General features: G+C 38.3%; 1 protein-coding gene and 1 pseudogene across 2 annotated transcripts in view; both read left to right on the top strand.

Moving 5' to 3' along the window:
• Positions 1–25,349, top strand: part of ZFYVE9 (zinc finger FYVE-type containing 9) — a 192,798-nt gene that overhangs the window by 24,522 nt on the left and 142,927 nt on the right. The gene's annotated exons all lie outside the window — the stretch shown is intronic.
• Positions 20,611–23,055, top strand: LOC118019412 (annotated as a pseudogene).

The raw sequence follows: 25,349 nt of genomic DNA, 5'->3' as shown, positions 1-25,349 counted from the left end.
AGGGAGAGGGAGAAGCAGGCTCCCTGCTGGGCAGGGAGCCCGATGTGGAGCTCAATCCCAGAACCCTGGGATCATGACCTGAGCCAAAGGCAGTCGCTTAACCGCCTGAGCCACCCAGGCGCCCCACAAACAAACTAACTTTAAAAAAAAAAATGCTGCATCTCTGAGCACCCATCTGTCATGGGTTATATTGTATTGTTCGTCCCTCCCTGCACTGGGCTGAAAGTTTCCTATTTTCAGAGCTCTTAGCACAGCTTTTCAGCATATATGGTAGATGATCAGTAAATATATGCTTGAGTAGATACATGCTTGGATGAATTCATAGACTGTACAAAAAGATAGGCTTTCCTTCTGTTCATGCATAAATTTACCAGTGCCCAATGGAAGGAATTTCCTATACCAGCAGATATAACATTCTTGGTCTGGATAAGTTTCAACCGTCTTTGAATTTATAAGCTTTATTTTTAGTATTTAGGTGTAGTCCCCACTCCCTTACTTTGAAGCATCACAATCATGTATTTTTTGAGTTGTTTACCTTTAGCCTCCAAATTTATTTTACTGGATGTTTTGAAGATACAACTGATGTAAAACAAGGTCTTCCTTACCACTTATGGGTTGTCTTTTATTGTAAGAAGATTGACCAGAAAATATGTTTGAGTTTTTGAAAATTGTGAACATACTTTCAGAATTCCTTTATCGTTAGGTATGTTCCCTCTTCTTTTGTTATTCTTTACAATTTTGTCTTCAGTACAAGCTGTCAGAGCTTTTCCTTTACAAAAATAATTTTTAAAAGGTATTTAGGAATGGAATGGGGCTGCGGATGGGACATCATAGTGTTTTATAAGCTCATATAACTGTCAGGTAATTTGATACAGCTGGCAATTTAAATTAGGTTATTTCATGGTTCTGTTTGTCCTTTTGGTGTTTCTTTAATGACAAGTGTGGAGGTCTCCCTAGCATGGTGTTCTTAGTATTGTTTGCTTAGGGTATGTTGGAGAAAGCATTACTGTGCTCAAATATTATTTGTAGTATTTTAAAAATAACATTGAACAGGTCAATATGACAGTTTTGTGACTTGCTGCTTAGAAAGCTTTAAGGAAAATAAGAGTCAGCCTTTCCTTTTTGTTTTTGTTTTTGTTTTTGTCTTGTACAAAAACAGATTCTTTACTGCCCAGGAAGATTATCACTGATAATGATCCTTTAGATTTGAAGAGCTACTAATGTTCAGTATAAAAGAATTGATATAAAAAGCTTTGCAAATCCAATGACATACTACTTTTTGTTGTTTGGAAGTAGAACCTTTAGGTCTGTTTCCCCAGTATAGCACTATGCACCACCCCCATCCCACCCAGGTTTATGTTCTTTAGACGTGTTTGATATTTTAATCATCTCCTTGACCAGTTTTTTTCATTTGGGGGAGGTAATAATTGTACCTTACAGAGTGCTTTTTCTTTTGATTTTCATAGCCATCAAATTAAGGATTAGGGCGGATATTTTTATTCTCAGTTTAGTGGAGGAAAATAGGTAAAAAGAAATTAAGCAGGGATGCCTATGTGGCTCAGTCAGTTAAGCGTCTGCCTTTGGCTCAGGTCATGATCCCAGGGTTCTTGGATTGAGCCCCGCATCGGGCTTCCTGCCCAATGGGGAGCCTGCTTCTCCCTCTGCCTGCCAATCCTGCTTGTGTGTGTGTGTGTGTGTGTGTGCTCTCCCCACCCCCTCTCTGACAAGTAAATAAATAAAATCTTTTTTTTTTTTTAAAGGATTTTATTTTTCATTTGACAGAGAAAGAGAGAGAGAGAGACAGTGAAAGAGGGAACACAAGCAGGGGGAGTGGGAGAGGGAGAAGCAGGCTTCCCGCGGAGCAGGGAGCCCGATGCAGGGCTCGATCCCAGGACCCTGGCTGGGATCATGACCTGAGCTGAAGGCAGACGCTTAACGACTGAGCCACCCAGACGCCCCAAATAAATAAAATCTTAAAAAAAAAATTAAGCAACTTTTGTGTGGTCCCACCATGCTAAAAGATGGTAAATTAACATAGAAAGCTAATTCTGACAAAATTATCAATGCTTAATGAAGGTACTTTTTATGAAACTACAAGTTTGGGAAATGTTCAGGAATGTCTGAAATCTGTTGCTTAGCTCTGTTGGGCAATTATAGGGTATTAGTCCCTGATTAACCAAACAAGTAAAAAATGGTATTTATTGAGTTGGAAGTTTTAATAGAGTTTTGCTAAACACTTTAAAATCCTTTGTTAAAAATAACTGCTGAAGAAACTAAGCAATTTTATCGTAGTTGGCATTTGATGAATGTTTTGAAGAATGTGATTTCATTGAAAAATAATAGTTTTGTGGCCCTTAAAGTGAATTTGTTGTGAGAGGTCTGGTTGCTAATTTTTCTGTTTTATAATTAAAGATTCATTATGGTGGTTTTTATAAGGTAGCTTGATGGACATGGTCAAGCATGCATGTTAAGTTCAGGCAGATTAGAAATAATAGTTTTTTCTAGTTTTAATTAATTAAAAGTAGCTTTATTGGCATATAATGCACATATTATAAAATTCACCTGCTTAAAATTATAATTCAGTGATGTTTAGTACATTCACAGAGTTATACAATTATCACCACTATCTAATTTTAGAACAATTTCATCATCTCAAATAGAACACCCATTCCCATTAGTAGCCACTCCCTGTTTCCCATCATCATCTTTCCTCAGCCCCTGGCAACCACTGATCTATTTTCTGTCTCTATGAAATTGTCTATTCTGGACATTTCATATAAATGACATCTGGCTCCTTTGACTTAGCAAAATAATTTCAAGGTTCATCCATATTGTAACGTATATCAGTACTTCATTTCTTTTTATTACTGAATAGTAGTCATTGTGTATACCACATTTTATTTATCCATTCATCAGTTAATGGATATTTGGGTTGTTTCCACTTTTTGGTTATTATAAATAATGCTGCTTTGAACATATGTGTACAATTTTTTGTGTAGACATAATCTCTTGGGTATTTACCTAGGAGTGAAACTGCTTGGTCATATGGTATCTCTCTCTATTCACCTTTTTTGAGGAGCTACCAAACTGTTTTGCAAAGAGGCTGCGGCATTTTACCTTCCCATCAGCAATGTGTGAGGATTCCAGTTTTTTCTACATCCTCATCATCACTTGATATTGTTTATCTTTTTGATTCTAATCACCCTAGTGGTTGTGAAGTGATATCTTATCAGGGTGTTGATTTGCATTTCCCTGATTTTAATCATGTTGAGCATCTTTTCATGTGCTTGTTGACTGCTTGCATATTTACTTTGGAGAAATGTCTTTTCAATCCTTTGCCCATTTTTAAATTAGGTTATTTGTTTTAATTATTTTAATTCCAGTGTAGTTAACATTTAAAAAATTATTTTATTGATGCTCTATTTATCAAATATGTCTATTGAGATCATGTCATTTTGTTCTTTCACTAATATAGTATATTACGTGGATTAGTCTTCATATGTTAAACCAACCTTGCAGGTATAGAATAAATCTCACTTATTCATGGTATATAATCCTTTTTATATGTTGCTGGATTTGGTTTGCTAGTATTTTGTGGAGTTGTTTTCATGTATGTTCGTAAAGGATATTGGTCTGTAGTTTTTTTAGGATGTCTTTGATTTGGTATCAGTAATATTGGCTTCATAGAATGAATGGGGAAGTATTCTGTTTTTTGTTTGTTTGTTTTTGTGGAAGATTGGCATTAATTTGCTTGAAACCACCTAGATTTGGATAAGAAATTTAAAAATTATTAATTCAATCTCTTTACTTATTTATAGGTCTGTTCATAGTTTCCATGTCTTTTTGAGTCAGTTTTGGTAATTTATTTCTAAGAATTTGTATGTTTCATCTAGCTTGTCTAATTTGGTGTGCAATTGTTCATAATATTATAATTTTTTATTTCTGTAAGGTCATATTTCTGTAAGGTCACCCCTTAGTAATGTACCCACTTACATTTCTGATTTTAGTAATTTGAGTCCTCTTTTCTTGGTCAGTCTAGCTAAAGGTTTGTCAATTTTTGTGATCTTTTCAAAGAACCACCTTTTTTTTTAAAAGATTTTATTTATTTATTTGACAGAGACAGAGACAGCGAGAGCAGGAACACAAGCAGGGGGAGTGGGAGAGGGAGAAGCAGGCTTCCCGCTGAGCTGGGAGCCCGATGTGGGACTCAATCCCAGGACCCTGGGATCATGACCTGAGCCGAAGGCAGTCGCTTAACCAACTGAGCCACCCAGGTGCCCAAAGAACCACCTTTTGGTTTTGTTTATTTTTCTCTAATTTATTTTCATTTTAATCTTCAGTCTTCCTTTCTTTCTCCTTGCTTTGGGTTTAGTATGCTCCTTTTTTTCCTTTTTGGTTTCTTAAAGTGGAAAGTTAGGTTATTATTTAAAATTTTGCTTTTAAAATTTGTTTTGGTATGTTGTGCTTGCTTTTTTTTTTTTTTTTAAGATTTTGTTTTAACTAATTTCTGCTCCCAGTGTGGGCTCAAACTTAACAACTCTGAGATCAAGAGTCACATGCTCCACCGACTGAGCCGATCAGGCACCCCAGTTATGCTTGCATTCTTATTTGTTAAAAGTATTTTCTAATTTTTCTTGTGATTTGTTACTTGGTTATTTAGTGTGTTGTCTAATTTGTACATGTTTTTGAATTCAAATTTCCTTTTGTTAGTGATTTCTAATTTCATTCCATTGTATGATTTCAGTCCTTTTAAATGTATTGAAGATTGTTTTATGGCTTAACATGGTCTCTCCTGATCCATGTGCACCTGAGAAGGATGTGCATCCCGCTGTTGTTGGATGGAGTGTTTTGTAGATATTAGGTCTAGATGAGCTACAGTGTTGTTTACATTTTCTCTTTTCTTGCTAATCTTCTCCTCAGTTGTTTTATTCATTATTGAAAGTGGAGTATTGAAACCTACAATTATTATTGTTGAATTTTCTATTTCTTAATTTCTGTCAGTTTATGCTTTATGTATTTTAGGGCTCTGTTGTTACATACTTTAGGTTTATTTTATTTTTTTAAAGATTTTATTTTTTTAACTAATCTCTACACCCAATGTGGGGCTTAAACTTAAAACTCCAAGATCAAGGATCCCATGCTCTACTGACTGAGCCAACTAGGCAGCCCTACATACTTTAGCTTTAACTCTGATGCATAATATGGATTAGATTCTGTGTGTGTGAACACTGTTGATAACTAAATAAAACATTGTGCCTTATATGCTGTGACCAATAAGTGGAATTTGTTTTGATATAGCTTTGATTCTTAAATTATTTTGACTAATAATAAATTGTTACATCTAGATTATATAAAGAAGCACTTGTCTCTGAGAAGATTCAACTTCACTGGGGCAGTCGTTCATTATAAGGTTTTATGTGCTTGTGAGTCATAGTATACTGTAGCTGTTTAAACATGGCTGAGGTAAAGTATTTAAATAATGACTTTACCAGTATACTAATTTTTATTGAGATTAAAGGGCAGAGATTAAAGGGCAATAATTTTTTAAATGTTAACTACACTGGAAAACAAAACAAAAACAAAGAAAAACCAGAATACTTTCCCATTCATTCTATGAGGCCAATATTACTGATACCAAATGATATTCTTGACCTAGAATAATTTGAGTCAGTACCCATTATTACTAAACTATTAACAGTGTCTACCTTTTATATAACCAAACTCTAAATCATATCTGGCTTAGGAAGAAGCAAATAGAAGAGTATCCATTATGTTATATTCTTTTTTTTTTTTTTTTTTAAGATTTTATTTATTTGACAGAGCGAGAGAGCACAAGCAGGGGGAACAGTAGGGGGAGAGGGAGAAGCAGGCTCCCCGCCAAGCAGAGAGCCCGATGTGGGACTCGATCCCAGGACCCTGAGATCATGACCTGAGCTGAAGGCAGGCGCTTAACCATCTGAGCCACCCAGGCGCCCCCCATTATGTTATATTCTACAGATACTTTTTTTTTTTTTAAGATTTTATTTTTAAGTAATATCTACACCCAGTGTAGGACTCAAACTCACAACCCTGAGATCAGGAGTCACATGCTCCACTCACAGCCAGCCAGGTGCCCTGAGAGTATTTCTTTTTAATTCTCCTAACAATCTTTTGATGTGGATGGTGGTGCTCTCACTTTACAAATGAGCAAACTGAAACTCAGAGATTTATTAATTTGACTAAGGTCACTGGTGAGTGTTTTTGTTTGTTTTTTGTTTTTTTTTCATTTTCTTTCATTCTTTTAGTTTTTCTATAAATATGCCAGGCTTTGGCGATGCAGCCATGACCCAGACAGATGTGCTCTTTGCTTTCATGAAGTGACTTGTCGCAAGGTCGAATCCTTTCGTTGAGTTTTTGAGTCGTATTTCATACACTAATGATGCATATTTATAGAAGACTTTATAAAACATTTCTTCATTGTTATCTAATTTTGTAATTCTTGTTTGGCAGTCTTGTGACATAGGTGCATTAGATATTATTGATGATACCTTCATTTGGAAACTGAGGGAAACTGAGACCTGGGGATATTAAGGTCATGTAGTTAGTAAATGGCTGAGCTAATATTCAAACCCAGGTCATTGAGCTGTAAGGATCCTGCAGTTCTTCCATTATATCACATTGTTTCATTATTTCATATGAAACTACAAGCTTACATCACCAGGAGTGGTAATCTGCAAAGTAACCAATCTAGTAAAATTTAGCCAAACAGAGCGCTACCAGGCAGAGTATGTGAGAGAATCAGGAGACCCAAAGAGCTGTGTCTAGTGTTCTGAAGTGGACTTATTCTTAAATAATGCAGGGAAAACAATGCTTTGGAGAGATACTAAGACATGAGAAAAACTGCACAGATGTCGTCAAGCAGCGCCTAGATGGGCTCAGGGCACAATAACTTGCCTGGGGCATTTTTCCCCCCTAGAACAGACTTGAAATGAATAGTGAATTTAATACAAGGAGACTCCGACAACACCAGACTGTGTATAGAGCTACCCGCACCTGCAAATCAGGGTGTAATCTTTATATGAGGAAGGGATTGCTTGTTTTACATTGATTACCTCAGCTACTTTCATGCAGGTACAGAGATAGTGATCTTAGTAAAACCATTTGAATGCTGCTTCTGTGTAAAAGCATTGTGAGGCATTGTGGAAGTGGTACCAATATGAGTATGACACCATTCTTGCCCACAAGGAGCTTGTAACCTAGTAAGGAGATTTTGCATTCATTCAGACAATAATTGTTCATCCAGAGTTATGTGCCAGAACCTGTACCAGGTGTTTAGGAGATGAAAGTGGATAAGATAGAAATTGCTCCTAAGCTTTAGCTTATATTTTCCACTGCTTGAAGAGTATTTCTTTACCTCCTTCCCCTAAGTCTAAGCAATTAGAAACCTTTTAAAGTGGAAAATAGGACCTGAAATTCTCTTAGCAAAACAGCAGTCAATATTGCTATTCTTGTGACTTGGCCACAAATAGAACCCAATAACCTATTTGTCAGAGCTTAGGTGTCATGCTAAAAAATATTTGTATCCTATTTAACAGTCAAATCATTAAGAAAAGTACCAACATGCCAACAGAAATGGACAAAGGATTTCAACAAGAGATCACAGAATAGGAAATACAAAAGGAAAAATATGTCAGTCTTACTAGTAATCAGTTATTGATAAAGAACTTGAGGCACAAGGATAAAGTAACTTGCCCAAGATCAGATATCTGGTACTTGTTGATCCCAAATTTGAACTCAGGCAATTTGTCTCTAGGGCCTTCAGTCTTTTTTTTTTTTTTAAATATTTTATTTATTTATTTGAGAGAGAGAATGAGATAGAGAGAGAGAGCATGAGAGGGGGGAGGGTCAGAGGGAGAAGCAGACTCCCTGCTGAGCAGGGAGCCCGATGCGGGACTCGATCCCGGGACTCCAGGATCATGACCTGAGCCAAAGGCAGTCGCTTAACCAACTGAGCCACCCAGGTGCCCTAGGGCCTTCAGTCTTAATCACCACAGCAAGTGCCCCTGTCTGGGTTGGTTACCATTATGCTGTATACTCAGCTTCTAGGATAGTGCTTACCACAAAGAAAGCAAGCACTTAAATATTTGTTGAATGAATTCTTTTTTTAAAAATTTGTTTTTTATTATTTAAGTATATGTGACACACAATCTTACATTAGTTTCAGATGTATAACAATGATTCGACAAATTTATACATTAGGCTATGTTCACAAGTGTAGCTGCTTACCATCTGTCACCATACAACACTATTACAATATCATTGAGTATATATATATATATTCCTTATGCTGTGCCTTTTAGTTCCATGACTTATTGATTCTATAACTGGAATCCTTTATCTTCTACTCCCCTTCACCCATTTTGCTCATCCCCGACCCCCTTCCTCTGAATGAATTCTTTTTTTTTTTTTTTAAAGATTTTATTTATTTATTTGACAGAGACAGAGAGAGGCAGGAGAGAGGGAACACAAGCAGGGGGAGTGGGAGACGGAGAAGCAGGCTTCCCGCTGAGCAGGGAGCCCGATGCGGGGCTTGATCCCAGGACCCTGGGATCATGACCTGAGCCGAAGGCAGGCGCCTATCGACTGAGCCACCCAGGCGCCCCGTGTGAATGAATTCTTAAAATGAAGATGTATTAGGTACATCATTTTGGAGGGTAATTTGTCAGTATCAAAAAAGGTTACACACTGGGGCGCCTGGGTGGCTCAGTTGGTTAAGCAACTGCCTTCGGCTCAGGTCATGATCCTTGAGTCCCAGGATCGAGTCCTGCATCCTGCTCCCTGCTAAGCAGGGAGTCTTCTTCTCCCTCTGACCCTCCCCCCCCACCCCCCATCATGTGCTCTCTCTCATTCTCTCTCTCTCAAATAAATAAAATCTTAAAAAAAAAAAAAAAGGTTACACACTATGACTCAGTAATTTCATTTCTTTTTTTTTTCTTTTTTTAAAAATGATTTTTATTTATTGAGAGAGAGAATGATAGAGAGCATTAGAGGGGGGAGAGTCAGAGGAAGAAGCCGACTCCCTGCCGAGCAGGGAGCCCAATGTGGAACTTGATCCTGGGACTCCAGGATCATGACCTGAGCCGAAGGCAGTCGCCTAACCAACTAAGCCACCCAGGCGCCCAGTAATTTCATTTCTTAATGTGTATCTTAAAAAAAAAAAAAACAAACGTAGGGGCGCCTGGGTGGCTCAGTTGTTGGGCGTGTGCCTTCGGCTCAGGTTGTAATCCCGGGGTCCTGGGATCGGGCCCGCATTGGGCTCCCTGCTCCGCGGGAAGCCTGCTTTGCCCTCTCCCACTCCCCCTGCTTGTGTTCCCTCTCTCTCGCTGTGCCTCTCTGTCAAATAAATAAAATCTTTAAAATAAATAAATAAATAAAATGGTCTGTTCTTTAAAAAAAAAAATGTATGTAAGGAGACATGTACAAAGGTATTCATGGCAGTGTTCTTTTTTTTTTTTTTTAAGGTTTTATTTTTTATTTGTTTGACAGAGAGACACAGCCAGAGAGCGAACACAAGTAGGGGGAGTGGGAGAGGGAGAAGCAGGCCGCCTGCCAAGCAGGGGGCCCGATGCGGGGCTCAATCCCAGGACTCTGGGATCATGACCTGAGCCGAAGGCAGGCGCTTAACGACTGAGCCACCCAGGCACCCCCATGGCAGCATTCTTGGTAATTGTGGAAAAACAGGGGAAAGTGTAAGTGTTCTTAGTGCTATAAATAACTAATAAACTAAACTGTATTTAACTAATAAACATATTAGTTTATTAATATTATATAACTATATAATATATATTATATATTTTACGTATAATAAACATAGTTTATTATACATAATAAGCATATTAGTTATATATAGTTATAAATTCAAATAACTAAATAAACTATGATATGGGTATATTTTAGAATTCCGTTATGCACAGTTGAAATAAATGAAGTAGTGGATCTGGAAAGATATTTAGGATATATCACTGAATGAGAAAAGCAAGTTACAGAACTTTTCCTACCAAAATAGATTCTAGATGATGAAAGAGTAAAACAAGCAAAAATAACCATAGAAATAGGGAAAACATGGGTGAATATTTTTATTATATTGGAATGAGGAAGGTTTTTCTAAGCATCATGTGAAATGTAGAATCCATAAAGAAGATTGATGAATTTGCACAAAAATGGAAGATTTCCATGTAGTAAAAAACAACAAACCTTAAACTGGGATGAAGATTCTGAACATGATACATATAAAGCATTTATAGGCAATTTGTAGAAAGGCCAATGAACATAAAAGATATAAATAGATGTTCAACTTCTCATAATTAAAAATAGAAATTAGAAAATCATATTCCACTTCCTACTTGGAGGATTTGCAAAGATAATAGTAATGACAAGAGTGTATAGAAAAAATTTTATATACTCTTGGAGGAAATATAAAAAAAACACAGCATGTTTGGTGAAAGTTTTGGCAATATTTATTACAATTTAAAATGTATACTACCTTTGTCTTAAATGCCATTTTTAGGGATTTATCGTATATTAAAGTGTAAAGACACATGTATAAAGATTCATTATAGTGTGTATAGATATTAAAATATGGAAACAATCTAGATACTGATAGGGATGAGAGTCCATATAATGAAATGCTCTTTAGCTATTTAAAGAGACTATGGCAAATTTAGATGTACATGCATGCCTCATTTCACACTGTTCTGTGTAGTGGTAACTGATTATAATCCTATGTTAAATACCAGGTATGAATATAACAGACATGTATATATATTTTAAAAACCCCTTATAGCAACCTGTTGATCTATATCTCTTTTCCTGCTCTGCTCTGAGGACTGTAACTCTAGTGGGAACATTCATAAATTCAGACATACTGTAATCTAGTGTTTATATGTTATTAAAACTAGAGTTTCTTTTTATTTTAGCAGAACAGTGAGGAGAACTTCTGGTTCATGGAAGCATTTCTACATTGCATTTACTCCTGAATGGTAAAGAGGAGAAGTGAAGGAGGAATGTAGTTTCCAAATATATATACCCAGTGGTTAAGAGTCTGGGATATGAAACCATATTGCCTAAGTTCTAATCCTGGCGCTGCCACTCTGTGTGACTTTGTGCAAGTTACTGAACTTCTTTTTGCCTCCATTTCCTCATTATTCATTCAACAAATATTTGAGTGCTTACCATATGCCAGACACTGATACAACAAGGAGGATTAAGACAAAATCTGTGCCTTCTTGTAGTATATGTACATTCTGGAGGGCTTAATTCCATTCCTACTATTTAGGGTTTTTAAGAGGATTAGGGGGTTAATACCTATAAAGCACTTGCAGCAGCAGGGTCTGATACATAGTAAGTGGACAATAAATAATAATATTATTTTTCCCCTCTCCAAAAAATGGACACACAGAGTGTTGATGATTACTATTTTATGGAAGTTTTTGTTAAATTCAACAACATTAAAGGATATACAAAATAATCTCTTTCACTATAATAGTTCTTTTTTTTTTTTTAAGATTTTATTTATTTATTTGACAGAGACACAGACAGAGAGGGAACACAAGCAGGGGGAGTGGGAGAAGCAGGCTTCGTGCTGAGCAGGGAGCCAGATGCAGGGCTTGATCTCAGAACCCTGGGATCATGACCTGAGCTGAAGGCAGATGCTTAACGACTGAGCCACCCGGGCGCCCCTCACTATATTCTTACCTTTGTTCACATTCTGAGTGCTCTTATACATTCTCAATCATTGAGCAGATTGTATTATACACTACTGGCCAGGGAACCTTACCATATCATTTGTAAAAGCTCTCATCGAGTGAGTGTTCTCTCCCTGTTTTGAGTATCCTAGATGTTGAAATGCAAAATTTACAGTGGTTCTTTTAAGGAGTCTTGGTTGAAGTGATAGAGAAATCAAGAGGGTAGAGATCAACAAATTATAAGGATTGGTAAATAGAAGATCATCATAAACATCAATGAAGCCTGGGAGGATTGACCAATGACAGCATGGCGTTTAATAGGAGAAATTGTTGTAGTTGTGTTTATTAGTGAATTTATAATATATCAGCATGTATTTATAGAAAAATATTTATTTACTGCTTGCTAAGTGCTGTCAATATTTTGGTGAAGAAGATAATCATGTAACCTGTCCTCATACCAGCTGATATTTTACAGTGTTACAAAAATAATTATAGAGTTATAAGAGAGCTATGCATAAAACCTATGCTGAGGGGTCAAAGGAGCTCTTCCTTAAGGAATTAACATATACTCTCAGACCTGAAAGTTGAGTGAGTTTGTATTAGCCGGGAGGATAGAGGTAGAAGAAAAGAGTCAGAAACAACAAACCAAGGATGGGAAGAGCATGGATAAAAGGACCAGAGGTGGAAACAACATGATACTCTTGAGGAAGAGGAAGATGTCAGTGTGGATGGGGAGAAGTAAGTAGGAGGGAAAATGGCAAAAGAATGAGCTGAAGAGTTAGGCAGGATTAAATTATGCAGGACCTTATAAAGTCATAGTTGGTTTCAATATTATTTTAATATATTATTTTAAGTACAATGGAAATCAGTGGAAGAGTTTCAAGATGAGGAATCATTTGATTAAATCTTTTTTAAATTCTGTAATTGCCATATACTAGTTTCAGATGTATAACATAATGATTTGATATTTGTACATATTGTGAAATGATCACAGTAAGTATAGTTAACATCTGTTGACATACATAGATAGTAAACATGATTTTTTGTATGATGAGAACTTTTAAGATCTACTCTCAACAAGTTTCAAATGTGCCGTACGGTGTTATTAACAATAATCACCATGCTGTACACATATTAAATCCCCATGACTTATTTTATAACTAGAATTGTACTTTTTGACTCCCTTCACCCATTTCATCCATCCCCCTCCCCCTGCCTCTGGCAACTACCAGTCTGTTCTCTGTATCTACAAGCTAGGATTATTCTTTTGTTTTTAAATTCTGCATATAAGTGAGATCATGTGGTTGTCTTTCTCTGTCTTACTTCACTTACTGTAATGTCCTCAGGGTCCATCCATGTTGTCACAGACGGCAAGATTTCATTCTTTTTTATGGTTGAATAGTATTCCACTGCAAATACATACCACATCTTTATCCATTCAGCCATTGATGGACACTTTGTTTGTTTCCATGTCGTAGCTATTTTAAATAAAGCTGTGATGAGAGCATGGGGTGCAGATATCTTTTTAAATTGAGATTTTTCATTTTCTTCAGATAAATACCCAAAGTGGAATTGCTAGATCATATAGTAATTCTGTTTTTTTTTAAAGATTTTTTTTTTTTTTTAATTTGAGAGAGAGAGAAAGAGAGAGAGCACATGAGAGGGGGGAGGGTCAGAGGGAGAAGCAGACCCCCTGCTGAGCAAGGAGCCCGATGTGGGACTTGATCCCGGGACTCCAGGATCATGACCTGAGCCGAAGGCAGTCACTTAACCAACTGAGCCACCCAGGCGCCCTGAGTAATTCTGTTTTTTTTTTGAGGCATAATTGACATACATTATATTAGTTTCAGGTTTACAACATAATGTTTCGATATTTGTATATACTGGGAAATGATCACCACAGTAAGTCTAACATCTGTTACCATATGTAGTTACAGAATTTTTTTCTTGTGATCAGAACTTTTTTTTTTTAATTTTAAGATTTATTTATTTTAGAAATATTTTATGGTGCTCGCACGAGTGGGTGTAGGGGTAGAGGGAGAGAAACTCAAGCAGGCTCCATGCTGAGCCTGGAGCCCGATGCAGGGCTTGAGCCACCCAGGCACCCCCATACCAATTTTCTTTATTCACCCATTGATGGTCACTTAGGTTGTTCCTGGTATTTTTAAGTTTTTCTTTTCTTTCTTTCTTTTTTTTTTTTACAAAGTGGGGAGATGGGCAGAGAGGGAGAGAGACTTAAACAGGCTCCGTGCTGGGCTTGATCTCACAACCCTGAAATCATGACCTGAGCTAAAAGAATCAGCTGCTTAACTGCCTGAGCCACCCAGGTGCCCCTGTATTTTTAATTTTTTGAGGAACCTTCATACTGTTTTCCATAGTGGCTGCACCAGTTTACATTCCCACCAACAATGCACAAGGATCCCCTTTTCTCCACATCCTTGCTGACACTTGTTATTTATTATTTTTTTTAAGTCTTTATTTAAATTCAATTTAGTTAACATGAACCTAGCCTGTAGATAACAAAATAGTTACTGGGGTAGAATTTAGTGATTGATCAGTTACATATAACACCCAGTGCTAATTACATCAAGTGCCCTCCTTTTTTTTTTTCTTTAAGATATTATTTATTTATTTGAGAGAGTGAGCAAGCGAGCGTGCATGGGCAGGGGGGAGGGGAGGGGCCGAAGGAGAGGAGGAAATAGACTCCCCGCTAAGCAGGGAGCCCGATGCAGGACTCTATCCCAGGACTCTGGGATCATGACCTGAGCCGAAGGCAGATGCTTAACTGACTGAGCCACCCAGGCACCACCCTCCTCCTCTCTTTTTTTTAAGGATTTTATTTACTTATTTGAGAGAGAGAGAGTGAGTGAGCAAGAGAGAGCACAAACAAGGGGAGGAAGAAGGGGGAAGCAGGCTCCCTGCCAAGCAGGGAGCCCAATGCAGGACGCGATCCCAGGACCCTGGCATCATGATCTGAGCTGAAGGTAGATGCTTAATCAACTGAGGCACCCCCATTAAGTGCTGTCTTTAATGCCCATCACCCAGTTACCCCTTTCCCCCACCCACCTCCCCTCCAGCAACCCTGTTTGTTTCCTAGAGTTCAGCATCTCTTATGGTTTTCCTCCCTCTCTATTTTCATCTTATTTTTCTTTTCTTTCCCTTCCCCTATGTTCATCTGCTTTCTTTCTTAAATTCCACATGAGTGAAATCATATGGTATTTGTCTTCCTTGGACTGACTGACTTTGCTTAGCATAATACACTCTAGCTCCACCCACATCATTGCAAATGGTAAGATTTCATTCTTTTTAATGGCTGAGTAATATTCCATTCCATATATATGTATATACATATATATGGTGTATATGTGTGTATATATATGTATATATATACCACATCTTTTTTTTTTTTAAGATTTTATTTATTTATTAGAATGAGAGAGAGAGAGCGCGCACAAGAGCGGGGAGCGGGAGAGGGAGAAGCAGGCTTCCCGCTGAGCGGGGAACCTGATGCAGGACTCAATCCCGGGATTCCAGGATCATGACCTGAGCCGAAGGCAGTCACTTAACCAACTGAGCCACCCAGGCACCCTATACCACATCTTCTTTATCCGTTTACATGTCGATGGACATCTGGGCTCTTTCCATAGTTTGGCTATTGTAGACATTACTGCTATAAGCATTGGGGTGCAGGTGCCCCTTTGAATCACTATGTTTCTATCCTTTGGATAAATACCTAGTAGTGCAATTGCTGGGTTGTAGGGTAGCTCTATTTTTTACTTTTTGAGGAACCTCCGTACTGTTTTCCAGAGTGGCTGTACCAGTTTGCATTCCCACCAATATAAGAGGGTCTCCCTTTCTCCGCATCCTCACCAACATGTGTTGTTTCCTGAGTTGTTAATTTTGGCCATTCTGAGTGGTGTGAGGTGGTATCTCATTGTGGTTTTGATTTGTATTTCCCTGATGCTGAGTGATGTTGAGAGCATTTTTTCATATGTCTTTTGGCCATTTATGTGTCTTCTTTGAAGAAACGTCTCTTCATGTCTTCTGTCCATTTCTTGATTGGATTTTTTGTTTTTTGGGTGTTGAGTTGGATAGGTTCTTTATAGATTTTGGATACTAGCCCTTTATCTGATAAGACATTTGCAAATATCTTCTCCCATTCTGTGGGTTACCTTTTAGTTTTGTTGACTGTTTCCTTTTCTGTGCAGAAGCTTTTTATCTTGATGAAGTTCCAATAGTTCATTTTTGCTTTTGTTTTACTTTTTTTTTTTTTTTAAGATTTATTTATTCATTTGAGAGAGCGAGAATGAGAGGGAGTACATGAGGGGGGGGAGGGTCAGAGGGAGAAGCAGGCTCCTCGCTGAGCAGGGAGCCTAATGCGGGACTCGATCCCGGGACTCCAGGATCATGACCTGAGCCGAAGGCAGTTGCTTAACCAACTGAGCCACCCAGGCGCCCATGTTTTACTTTTTGTTTTGCTTTTTATTTTGCTTTGGAGATGTGTCTAGCAAGAAGTTGCTGCATCCAAGGTCAAAGAGGTCAGCACTTGCTATTTCTCATCTTTTTGATAATAGCCATTCTAACAGGTGTGAGATGATATCTCATGGTGGTTTTGATTTGCACTTCCCTGATGATCAGTGAGGTTGAGCACCTTTTCGTGTACCTGTTGGCCATGTGTGTATCTTCTTTGGAAAAATGTTCAGATTTTCTGCCCATTTTGTAATTAGATTCTTTGGGGGTTTTTATTGCTATTGAGTTGTATGAGTTCTGAATATGTTTTGGATATTAACCCCTTTTGGATATATGATTTGCAAATATTTTCTCCCATTCAGTGGGCTGCTTTTCATTTCATGGATGGTTTTCTTTGCAGTGCAGAAGCTTTTTAGTTTGATATAGTCCCAGTTGTTTATTTTTGCCTTTCTTGCCTTTGCTTTTGGAGTCAAATTCAAAAAATCATTTCCAAGACCAATGTCAAGGAGCTTATTACAACCTGTGTAGGAGTTTTATGGTTTCAGGTCTTATGTCCAAGTCTTTAATCCATGTTGAGTTGATCTTTGTATATGGTGTAAGTAGGTGTCTGGTTTCACTCTTTTGCATGTGACTGCCTTTCCCAACACCAGTTACTGAAGAGACTGTCCTTTCTCCATTGTATATCCATGGCTCCTTTGTTGTAATTTAATTGACTAAATATGTGTGGGTTTATTTTTGGCTTCTCTGTTTTATTGATCAATGTGTCTATTTCCATGCAGGTACCATACTGTTTTGATTACTATAGGTTTGTAATATAGTTTCAGATCTGGGAGTGTGATTCCTCCAGCTTTGTTCTTCTTTCTTAAGAGTGCTTTAGCTATTTGGGGTCTTTTGTGGTTCTGTACAAATTTTAAGATTCTTTGTCCTAGTTCTGTGAAAAATGTCATTGGAATTTTGATTGAGATTGCATTGAATCTGTAGATTGCTTTGGGTGATATGGACATTTTAGCAATATTCTTCCAACCCTTGAGCACAGAACATGTTTGTATTTATTTGTGTTGTCTTCAGTTTCTTTCATTTGTGTTGTATAGTTTTCAGAGTACGGATCTTTCATCTCCTTTGCTAAGTTTATTCTTAGGTATTTTATTTTTGATGCAATTGTAAATGGGATTGTTTGTTTAATTTTTTTTGATAGGTTGTTATTAGTTTATATAAATGCAACCAATTTCTTTGTTAATTTTGTATCCTGTGATACAGAATTCAATTATTTACTGAGTACATTTATTAGTTCTAATAGTTTTTTGGTGGAGTCTTTATTTTTTAAGTTTTATTTATTTATTTTTATAGATTTATTTATTCAGGGGTGCCTGGGTGGCTCAGTTGGTTAAGCAACTGCCTTCAGCTCAGGTCATGATCTCAGGGTCCTGGGATTGAGCCCCGCATTGGGCTACCTGCTCGGCAGGAAGCCTTCTTCTCCCTTTGCCACTCCCCCTGCTGGTGTTCCTTCTCTCGCTGTCTCTCTCTATGTCAAATAAATAAAAAATCTTTAAAAAAAAAAGATTTATTTATTCATTTGGGAGAGAGAGTGCAAAAGTGCGCATGTGCGAGCAGGGCACGTGGGAGAGGGAGAGAAAGAGAATCTCAAGCAGACTCCCCGATGAGCGTGGACCCTGGTGGGGCACCTGATCCCATAATCCTGAGATCATGACCTGAGCTGAAATCAAGAGTCAGATGCTCAACTGACTGAGCCACACAGGTGACCCCACCCTATGTCTTTTGATTGGAGAATTTAGTCCATTTACATTTGTAGTAATTATTGATAGGTATGTACTTATTGCTATTTTGTTCATTGTTTTCTGGTGGTTTTGTAGTTCTTCTCTGTTCCTTATTTTCTAGGTCTCTTCCCTTGTGGTTTGATGCTTTTCTTTAGTGTTATGTTGGTGTTCCTTTCTATTTTTTTTTTCTATTTTGTATCTCTTGCAGGTTTTTATTTTGTGGTTACCATAAAATTCATATGTATCTACGTAAACATATAGCAGTCTATTTTAAGCTGATAGTTGCTGAAGTTTGAGTGCATTCTAAAAGCACTACATTTTTACTCTCTCATTTTGTGATTTTGTTATCATATTTACAGCTTTTTAGTTTGCATATCCCTTAACTACTTATTGTAGTTATAATTGATTTTGCTGTTTTTGTCCTTTAATCTTCAAGCTAGCTTTTTATTTAAAAAATTTTGTTTTTTAAAGTAAGCTCTATGGGAGCACCTGGGTGGCTCATTTGGTTAAGCGTCTGCCTTCAGCTCAGGTCATGATCCCAGGGTCCTGGGTTTGAGCCCCATGTCAGGCTCCCTGCTCAGCAGGGAGTCTGCTTCTCCCTCTCCCTGCTGCTCTACCTGCTTGTGCTCTGTCTCTTTCTGTGAAATAAATAAATGAATGAATGAATGAATGAATGAATAAAATAAATCAATCTTAAAAAATAAAGTAAGCTGTGTGCCCAACTGGGGCTTGACTCACAACCCTGAGATCGACAGTTGCATGCTTTACCAACTGAGCCAGCCAGAAAGCCCCATACTAGCTTTTTAAGTGGCTGATTCATTGCCTTTACTTTTTATTTGCTTTTACCAGTGAGATTTCTTTCATAAATGTTCTTATTTCTAGTTATGGCCTTTTCTTTTTTGCTGATATAAGATCATTTCACATTTCTTTTTATTTTCTTTTTTTTTTTTTAAAGATTTTATTTACTGGGGCACCTGGGTGGCTTAGTTGGTTAAGCGGCTGCCTTTGGCTTAGGTCATGATCTTGGGGTCCTGGGATTGAGCCCTGCATCAGGCTCCCTGCTCAGCAGGAAGTCTGCTCCCTCTCCCTCTGCCCCTTCCCCTCTACTCATGCTTGCTTGCTCTCTCTCAAATAAATAAATAAATAAATAAATAAATAAATAAATATCTTTCTCTTTTTTTTAAAGATTTTATCCATTTATTTATTTGAGAGAGAGTGAAAGCACAAGCACAGGGGGAGCAGCGGAAGGAGAGGGAGAAGTAGGCTCTCTGTTGAGCAGGGAGCCCAATGCGGGGCTCGATCCCAGGAACCCTGGGATCATGATGTGAGCGGAAGGCAGACACCCAACCGACTGAGCTACCCAGGAGCCCATAAATAAAATCTTTTTTTTTTTTTTAAGATTATTTATTTATTTATTTATTTATTTATTTGAGAGAGAGAGAGAATGAGAGAGAGAGCGAGTACATGAGAGGGGGGAGGGTCAGAGGGAGAAGCAGACCCCCTGCCAAGCAGGGAGCCCGATGCGGGACTTGATCCAGGGACTCCAGGATCATGACCTGAGCCTAAGGCAGTCGCTTAACCAACTGAGCCACCCAGGCGCCCCCATAAATAAAATCTTAAAAAAAAAAAGACCTATTTATTTGGGAGAAAGAGTGGTGGGAGGGGCTGATGCGGAGGGAGAGAGCCCTCACAGGCCAATCCCCCAACCCTGAGATCACAACCCTAGCTGAAAACAAGAGTCAGATGCCCAACTGAGCCACTCAGGTGCCCCCATTTCACATTTCTTATATGTGATTTAGTGGTGATTATCTCCTTCAGTTTTTGCTTGTCTGGGAAACTCTCTCTCTCCTTCAATTCTGAGTGATCATCTTGCTGAGTAGAGTATTCTTGGTTGTAAATTTACTGGGAGGTTTTTGATTTGTGATTCAGTCTCCTTACTAGTAATTAGCTTATTCTATTTCTTCATGATTCAGTTTTAGAGGGTTGTATGTTTCTAGAAATTTATCCCATTTTTTCTAGGTTGTCTAACTTGTTGGTGTATAATTGTTCTTAGTCTCTTATGATCATTAGTATTTTGTGGTGTCAGTTCTCTTTCTTTTCTTTCATATTTGATTTTATTTATTTGAGCCCCCTTTTTTTTCTTTTTTAAGATTTTATTTATTTATTTGACAGAGAGAGACACAGTGAGAGAGGGAACACAAGCAGGGGGAGTGAGAGAGGGAGAGGCAGGCTTCCCATGGAGCAGGGAGCCTGATGCGGGGTTCAGTCCCAGGACCCTGGGATCATGACCTGAGCCGAAGGCAGGCACTTAACAACTGAGCCACCCAGGCGCACTTTTTTTTTTTCTTGGTTAGTCTAGCTAAAGGTTTGTCTATCTTGTTTATCTCTTCAAAGGACCAGCTTTAATTTCATTGATCTTTTAAATTTATTTTTTTAGTCTCCATTTATTTCTGTTATGATCTTTGTTATTTCATTCATTCTACAAACATTGGGCTTCATTTTTCTTCTTTTTCTACTTCCTTGAGGTGTAAAGTTAGATTGTTTGACATTTTTCTGTTTTTTGAGATAGACCTGTATCACTATGAATTTCCCTCTTAGAACTGCTTTTGCTTCCTCCCATAAACTGTATTGTTTTTCATTTGTCTCAAGGTTTTTAAAATTTTCTCTTTTCATTTCTTTTTTGACCCTTGTTTAGTTCTTTTGAAAGATTATTGCTGAGTGGAGAATGGATTTGGGGAGTTGGTAGCAAAAATAGGTATGAGAGAGGGAGGGAAGGGAAAAGAAAAAGAAAAAAATAGGTATAAGAAGATCATTGAAAAGATTATTACAGTAATCCAGATGTGGGTTAATAGGGGCTTGGATCAAGGTAGTGATTGTAGACAGAATAAATGGATTTTCATCAATTTTAGGAGATGGTTGAATGTTGATTTTGAGCATCATTGAGAGAGGGGGATACAGAATGACTATATCATGCAGAACTGGGTGGATGATTATATAGGGACTGGAGAAGAAACAGCATTGATTAGTATCAGAGTAGATACACTTACTGAGTTTGAGATGTCTGTGAGATACAGAGACATGAATAGGCACTTGTATATATAGGTTTAGAACCCAAAGAGGTTTGAAGTAGATAAAAGGAAATTGGGACTTGTTAACGATGATTTTAAGGAGATGGTAGTGGATAGAATTCCCTTAAAAAAGAATATAAATCAGGTGCCAGAGTTTTGAACTGCGCTGCTGAGGGTGGAGTATGTGTCCTCTATGTGGTCGCCTGGATGCAGCTCGCCATGGCCATACCCTCCCTTGAGGAGCTGGACTCCTTCAAGTACAGCCACCTGCAGAACTTGGCCAAGAGTCTGGGCCTCCGGGCTAACCTCAGGGCAGACAAGTTGTTAAAAGCCTTGAAAGCCCACCTTAAACATGAAGCAAAAAAAGAAAACGAGTATCAGGATGGAAATCAAACTTTTGTATCATCTTTTGATGAGGCTGAGATGCAGCAGCCAAGAACAAGCTGAGAGGGAGCTGGTTGTTCATGTCACCAAAACAAGGAGAAAGTGCAGGATATAATCCACAGGAACCCTGACTCCCAGGAGGATCATTCAGAGATAAAAATAAGTGATCACACTGAATTCCAGAATCAAGAGAAGCAGGAAAACCAGGATCTCAGAACTGATGCAGAAGTTCCTTCACCACCAGATGAGAGCCAAGGAGAGGAGAATACGGTTTCCTCAGGAAAAAGAATAAATGGTAATGAAGATTCAAAGGTACCTTCAGAAAGAAAGAAGCTTCTCTACACAGATGGGTTTTCTAAACCTGGAAAAAGTAAAAGAACTGTAAGCACTACTCCAAACTTTAAGAAGCTTCATGAGGCTCATTTTAAGGAAATGGAGTGATCAATATATTGAGAGAAAAAAGAAACATTTTGAAGAACACATTTCATTTAATGAACTGAAGAAGCAGCCGGTCACCAAGGGAGCGGTGGTGACTCCTGTTCCTCTCCAGAGAAGGCTCCCTGTGGGTTGTACTCCCACCAGCCAGCACCGCTCGCAGGGCCGGCCCCTGGGTTCTGCAGGCCTGAGCACCTTGTGTGGGAAGGGGTCCACCAAGCCTTCCCTTCTCTCAGAAACTAAAATGAATGTCAGGTTTTCAGCTGCTGTCAAAGATAATGAGCATAAGGGTAGACTCCAGCCAGAAAGTCTCCACATGTGACCATATCTGGGAGTACCCCAAAAGGCCAGGCTATGCTTGGGACATAAAAGTTAAAGACTACAAACGGGAATTCTGCTTCTGTTGTTACCCCGTTCAAGTGGACAACTGAGGCAGCACAGACTTCAGTCTCTAGTAGGAAACCAGTGTTTGATCTCAAAGTAAGTCTGTCTGGTCCCCTCACCTATGAGCCACACAAAGGGAGGAACAATGGAAGCAACATGAGCAAAACTGAAAGAAGAAAGCAAAGCTTTTGGGAGCTCAAAGAGGCCTCATTATGGCCAAAGATTAATTTTTTAACATCCTATAAATATTACTTTATTCTGAATCCTTTCTTTAGTGTAAATATTTTAATATTGTCTTCCCCACTTTAGTCAAGACTTTTTTCTGCTCTTTGTTGACTATCTATGTAGTAGGTGGGTTCTTCACATGCTACATCTCTGAAAAGATGTTACTAACCTTAAAGCGCACAAATTCTTTGAGATGGTTTTTACCTAAGTCTCTGTCCAATTCAGTTTTCTAATGAGACTCATCCTACAGATTCTTGACCTAGATTTTTAATGTCAAGTTCCTTCTGCTGACAGAACTGGAATCCTTCTAGACAGAAGCATTTACCTGATGGTAGGTAATTCTACCACAGGCTTTAGTATTAGTAGCACTTGGACCAATAATAAGCTGAGAAAGCCACCCCTTCTTCCTCTAGAAAATCGAGTGGTCTTAATGAAACAGGCAGCCACACGGGTTGGTAATGGCATAAATATTCTACCTATGTGAAGTGTTTGGTTACCTGTGCATGTTTGTTCAGATCACTTGATGTAATTGCCATCTGTCACTCCATATATTCTTAAAAACTTTATAGCTCAGGGGCGCCTGCGTGGCTCAGTCATTAAGCGCCTGCCTTCGGCTCAGGTCATGATCCCAGGGTCCTGGGATCGAGTCTCACATCGGGCTCCCTGCTCGGCGGGAAGCCTGCTTCTCCCTCTCCCACTCCCCCTGCTTGTGTTCCCTCTCTCGCGGTGTCTCTCTCTGTCAAATAAATAAATAAAATCTTTAAAAAAAAAAAACCTTTATAGCTCATTCTAGCCTTACTTATTTAAAAATATGCAGGGCCTTACTGAAATCTAAAGTTTGCTGCTTCAAGGATCAACACGCTCTGTCAGAGTTACATCTTACTTTATGAAAAAGACTAGAGTTGCTTAGCATCATAGCCATGTCTGTTGCATCGAAGTGGAGCTTCTGAGCTTTGTAGTGATTAAGATTTTCATAAATGTTTTCTCATGGTGGCCAAAAAAAAAAAAAAAATCAGATTTTTTTCTTGAGGACTGAGCAACAGAAATTTCAACATTTAAGATTGTGTAGAATAAAGTAGGAGACAATCAGAATTTTTAGTGGCAAATAAGTCATGGAGGAAAACTTTTATAAAGGATGAAAATGTGATTCACTGTAATTGAATGTTGCTAAGATGGGAAAGAAGCCAGAGAAGAGTGGGGGGCATGAGTGGGAGGTGAAGAGGAGACAATGGGGGTACATAACTCTTTTGAGATTGTATTCCTTTTGAATGTGAAGGGTTCACTATTTGAAAGTTGAGGTGTAGTGGAATATACAGTGGAGAAATAGTGTATATCAGATGGGTGAAGCTGTGGCCCTGGAATTTGAATGAGAGGTGAGGGTTAGAGAATCTGAGAGTCATTTGTATGGAGATGGTAGATGAAGACTTTTAGAAGAAAAGGGAGCCAAAGATAGAACTGGGAGAGATCTATAGTTAGAAATTTTCTTTAGCTCGTCATTAAATAATATCATGCATGGTATTCATAATTTGCATAAGTAATTTTAGCATGGACTTATTTCGTCCAACTCAGTTGTTCCAAGCTTTGGCTGAGACAGTTCAGGTTTTCCTCTTCTTAAATTTGACATTGTTAAAAGCAAGATACAGAATACTCTGCTCCCAAAGTTGTTGGCAAAATGAGAGCATACATACATAGTATCTAGTTTTACTGCAACTATTTTTAAAAATTTTTATTTTATTTTATGTTAATCACCATACATTACATCATTAGTTGTTTTTTTTTTTTAAAGATTTTATTTATTTATTTGAGAGAGAGAATGAGAGAGAACACATGAGAGGGGGGGAGGGTCAGAGGGAGAAGCAGACTCCCTGCAGAGCAGGGAGCCCGATGCGGGACTCGATCCAGGGACTCCAGGATCATGACCTGAGCCGAAGGCAGTCGCTCAACCAACTGAGCCACCCAGGTGCCCCTACATCATTAGTTTTTGATGTAGTGTTCCATGATTCATTGTTTGCGTATAGCACTCAGTGTGCCATTCAATACGTGCCCTCTTTGATACCCATCACCAGGCTAAGATATTATTTATTTATTTGACAGAGACACAGCGAGAGAGGGAACACAAGCAGGGGGAGCAGGAGAGGGAGAAGCAGGCTTCCCAGTTAGCAGGGAGCCCGATGCAGGACTTGATCCCAGGGCTCTGACATCATGACCTGAGCCGAAGGCAGACACTTAATGACTGAGCCACCCCGGTGCCCCTACTGCAAGTATTAAGAACCTACCAATTTGGCTAGTTTTCCAGTAGTTGGTATTTTGTGAAATATATCACTTATAGTTACTGGATTAGTAGTGAGTCACAATCCGGTTTTACATATACTCTTATTATTACTCTTGGTGCATGGTAGTTGTGGTATATAAATTGTATCACCCTGTTAGTCTGCTACCTAGAATGATCCAAAAGATAAGACCCTCCTTCTAATGAATTTGTCTCTCATTTATTATCTACTTGTAGATTATGGAATATCTGAGTTAGTGTCTGATCTTTGAAATTTTTGGTATGCAATTAAGGTTGAAACTGTGATTTTGACATTGTTTCAATTTATATCAAACTTGGGATATATTTGTTAAGACTCTTGTTGCAAGTTAAAGCTTGCTTAAGAAAAAAAGGAGAGTTATATAAGGATACCAGGATATTTCACAGAATCCAAAGGTAGGTATTGCAGCTGTATGTCTCCGGAATAGTGTTGAAGGGTATGTAATTAATTCAGCTTAGATCAGGAGTGCACACCTGGTTAATAAACTGGTTAGGCTGATAAGTGTTCCTGGAACATGGCATTTAATCTTGCAATAAAAATTTACATGTGGGCCTGGGGTGAGAGGTGGGCAATTCT

This window comes from Mirounga leonina, unplaced genomic scaffold, assembly GCF_011800145.1.
Source record: "Mirounga leonina isolate KUSES-001 unplaced genomic scaffold, KU_Mleo_1.0 Mir_173, whole genome shotgun sequence".
Taxonomy (NCBI): domain Eukaryota; kingdom Metazoa; phylum Chordata; class Mammalia; order Carnivora; family Phocidae; genus Mirounga; species Mirounga leonina.
The sequence above is the reverse complement of the archived record's forward strand: the minus strand, read 5'-3'. Positions and strand labels throughout refer to the sequence as shown.